The following is a 4,308-nucleotide window of genomic DNA, read 5'->3' as shown; positions in this document are numbered from 1 at the left end:
CTACCCTCACAGAAACGACCCTCTGCATTTATCCGGCAGCAACTCTGCAGGACCACGGGCTTTGCTCCTCATTTCTGTGGTCCTCGCTCTTCCCAGTGGGCTCCGAGGCACTCTCGATCCTCTTCCACGGATATAGCTACCTGCTGCCGCCGTTTTGTTCCTATATCTCTGTTCCTCTCAGCCCCTGACCCTCCTGGTGACTCCACTGGGTACATGGCACATCCAGAGCTGTGCAGCCTGAACCAGAAGCCAAAAGCCACAGCGGCTGCATACCTTTGAATTAATTAGAGGATTAAATAGGTGAGAATCAGTTCCTCCTCCGTGCTCACCACATCAGGAGCCAGGGACCCTGTGAGGGTGGGTGTGTGCAGACAGGGTGTCATGGTGGCAGAAGTGCTGTTGGGCGGCTGGACCCTCCGGGACCTGATGTGTGGATGCTGCCCCTCTCCGGTTCCCAGTAGTGGTCGGCTCTCTGCGCCTGCGAGGCCAGGTGTTGGAGATGGTGGGGGAAACACTGGGACCATACAGATGTGGGGGACTGCTGTGTCCGTAGCTGTTCCCAGGCTGTGCAGGGTGGCAGTGGCTCACAGAGCTGCACCCTGTGTCCTCGTGCCAGGTGCTGACCCAGCAGAGGCAGTGCTGGGGCGCTGGAGCCTGGGGTTTGCTGTCTGGAGGCAGCCCTGTGCATCCCGCTGGGCTCCTCCTGTTGCAGGGCAGGGCATTAAAACATCATCTGCAGCTCACAGGGCTAATGCTATGGCCTCATCCCACTGTAGTCACACCTCACCAACTGCGTTGAGGGTCTATAGGAGGCCACCTCTGGGACAGTTACACCCCAGGGCCCCAGGTGGCCGGCAGCTGCTCCCTTCAGGAGGCACGGAGGCCCAGCACTACCACCTGGTGGCCCTGTCACCCTGGGAAGGCCATCTGAAATGGTGGGATTCTACTTAGGTGGAATCGAAAACCCCAGGGGTCTAATAGACACAGCTTAACATCACCATTATCATTTCAATGGCTTGCTGGCGGCTATGGCTCTCAGCAGGACCTGCGAGGGGGCCTCCTGGTCAGTGCTCTGGCTTGCTCCGTCATGGAGAGTCGGGGATTCCCCCTTCATGTGGGAGGCCGCCCCGGGAGGCCCACCCAGGCTTCCGTGGTACCCTCCTCTGCAGACGCCTGGCCACGGCTGCTCCGGTGTGCTGCTCCCTGATGCCCACCCTGAGAGGTGAGCAGCTCAGTGCAGTGCAGCCCCGTGTCTTAGGAGGGACAGGGGGACCCACCAGCACAGGTCCCCCATGTGGGTCGGGTGGCATTCCACAGAAATGATCTCCGCGCTCTTAGAGGCTGTTGGGTTTCTTTGGCTATCTTTTTTGGAAAGGCTATTTGGTGTGATATTCTCATTTAAATTGCATCTTGCATTTGTTTAAAGTGGTTTCCGCTCTGTTTATAAAGATGGACTTATTAAAAGTAACGACACGACTGTATAAAGGCACCGATTCCCTGAAAACCTGCTGCGAATCTCGGCAGTCAGGGCCGTCCCCTCCTTGTCCACCAGGGGGCACTGTTGTCAAAGGAAAGCCGGTTCTGGGGCTGGGACTCAGTGGAGGCTGGGATCAAGCTTTTAAGGCACCTGTGTCCCACTCATGGATTCCGGTGGCCCAGGGCGTCTGCACCAGGCTTTCTCTTGCTGTGTAACCGGCCACGGCTGCAGGCACACAGTCCTTCCCTGAAGTCCCCCAGGGCCGGCTGCAGCCAGGAGGACGTGTGGACCTCACAGGGGAGTGGGCGCCTGGGTCGAGGGCCCTCAGCCCTCCTCTCGAGTGCCCTCAGCCCTCCTCTCGAGTGGAGCTAGAGCCTCACCTCTGGCCTCCTGACCCAGACACCGGAGTCCCTCGGCTGGGACTCGTGAAGGTTTTTGTAAATCCTGTGCAGAGGCTGGATCCCGTCACGCAGAGCTGGGGCGTGGGATTCTGCCCTGGAGCTCGCCGAGGGCCTGCGATCCCGGGTCTTGTGCCTCTCGTTCTGTCAATGTCCTTGGACACTCGGAAAATGAGGAACCAGAGGGAAATTTCCAGTTAAAAACTGGCCTAATTAAAAGACGTAAGCCCTCGGCAGAGGGATAATTGGGCCTGGAGAGATTCACGGTGTGGGCTTAGCCCAAGCCTGGGAGCCCACTTGGACGGCCAGCTGCAGAGCTCGGGCCCTGCCCTCTGTGGGCCTTGGGGCCTGTCCCCTGGTGGGTGGCCAGGCCAGCGCTGGAGGCTGAGGAGAGGGATAGCGGTCAGGCAGCCCCAGGCTGGACGTCTCACAGCATCGGTGCTCCAGCCCTGACCCTGGGTGTTTTCCGTGTGTCTTGGGTTTATTCTACTGCAGCGCTCTCCCACTCGGTCGGGTCCCAGGTGCTCTGCCGGCTTCTGGTGGCGCCCTGGGCGGGTGGCTCCTTGATTCCTGTTTCAGATGACAGGTATCGGGGGCCTGGCCCTTCTGGCCGAGCTGTCCCCTTAACTCTGCACTGTGCTGACCCTAGACTTCTGCATCCCCCCCCCCCCGTGCTGGGGGGCTTTTCTGATCTGGAGCTGTCCGTCTGCCCACCATTTGCCTGAAACCGTAGGAGTCGTGGTGAAAACCGTTATTTTGCAGCTGAAATGTGTCCTTCCGACATGAGGAAGCTGACTGGTGCCTTCCTTTCTGTTTTTCATAATTCAGGTCAGTGAACTCGGACGGTCGGTTTTTGGAGGTGCAGAAATGGTGGCTCCTGACCACACACGGGGATTGGAGTTGCTCTCAAGCCCATCTGGAATAACTGACCGGAGCCGGCTCTCACCAGGGCTCCAAGGTAAAATGACGTTAGTGGGTTCAGCTAAAAACGTCACAGAGCGTGCACCTTCTGTGTGGTGGTGACCCACTGGACCTGCTTCGGGGCTCAGGGCAGACCAGCCGAAGCCCTGTGCAGCCAGATCCAGACCCTGGTGGCCATCGGCAGCGATCAGTGGCCCCAGGGAGAGTGCGGGGGCCCTGGGGTGGTGAGCCTGCGTCTCCCGTGGTATAGAAGAGACCACGCATGGCAGTGACCGGCTGTTTTATGTGGTTTAAGTGGGCAGAAGGTGGGCACGCTCCGACTCCCTGTGGTGAGGACCTTGGTGGTCCTCACATGTCCCCATGGTGTCCCCAAGGCCAGGCTGCCAAGAGGGCAGACTGTTTCCCATCAGTAGTAACGTGATGTCCTTCAAACCAGCTGGACCTGGCTGTGTCCTGGGAGGGGTGGCAGTGAGACGTGGGCCCAGGGGCTGCAGGGGGCCCAGGGGCTGCAGGGGGCCCAGGGGCTGCAGGGGGCAGTGCTGGGCAGCTGGCAGATGCAGGGACTCCTCCGGGTCCTCTGACAGTGTCACCCAGCGACCCCTCCCACCCTCCTCTCCCGGCCCTGACCCTGTGTCTTGCGTGGTGGCCCCTGGAACCCGTGGGCCCTGCACTTGGGGACGGCCGTAAGGTCTCCTCCATACTGAACCCTGTGGACTCTCCAGTGGTCATCCCTGAACAGAGCAGCACAACAGCAGTGTCCCCAGAGTTCACGAGGGCTGGCGTCCCGAGTGACCTGGCGGTGGCCGGGGTGCAGGGAGGTGTGGGACAGAAGCGAGGCAAGGTGGCTCTCACCGGCCGGGCTGTGAGCACTCTGCGTGTTTCACGTGAGCCACCCGAATGTCCCCGTCCCAGCAGAGAGGCTGAGCCCAGAGCAGGGCGTGGTCAGCCTCTGCGGATGACGTGGGCCCGGCCTGTGCTGGGAGGAACCCACTGTCCCTGGGCGTCAAGTGCAGGAGCCAGGCTTTGGCTCCAAAAATGAATTAAAAAACCAGAGAGAGTGGGCTCCTGGTCACGTGCCGGGCAGGAGGCTCAGGCCACGGCTGGCACTTGTGAGACTTCCAGACCATGCAGCCGTGGACAGGGCAGTCTCAGGGCAGCTGCTTTGCTGCTGTCCGTCCACTGTCCACGTGAACTTGGCTCACTCCAGGCTTTCCTGTTCCCGGCCTCGTCCCCAGTGCCCCCAAAGTTGGTCCCCTAAGTGCCAAGTCCATCCTCCAGCCCGGGGGTCTCCTGGGGGCCAAGACACCAGGAAGCTCTGGCCACGGGATGCCGTCTCCGTGGGCTCGTGGACGTGGGGGGCGCTGTGGACTCCACATGCACCCAGCTGTGTGGGCCTCTCGCGGCTCAGGATAGAGCACTGACCGGGCTCTGGAATCCTCAGGTGGCACCTGGGGCCCGCGGTGGCCTTCTGACCACGGCCTGGCCCTGGCCCGGGAAGCTCTTCACCGTGGA

This window comes from Urocitellus parryii, chromosome 16 (genome assembly GCF_045843805.1).
Source record: "Urocitellus parryii isolate mUroPar1 chromosome 16, mUroPar1.hap1, whole genome shotgun sequence".
NCBI classification, from domain to species: Eukaryota; Metazoa; Chordata; class Mammalia; order Rodentia; family Sciuridae; genus Urocitellus; species Urocitellus parryii.
Note: the sequence above shows the minus strand (reverse complement) of the source record.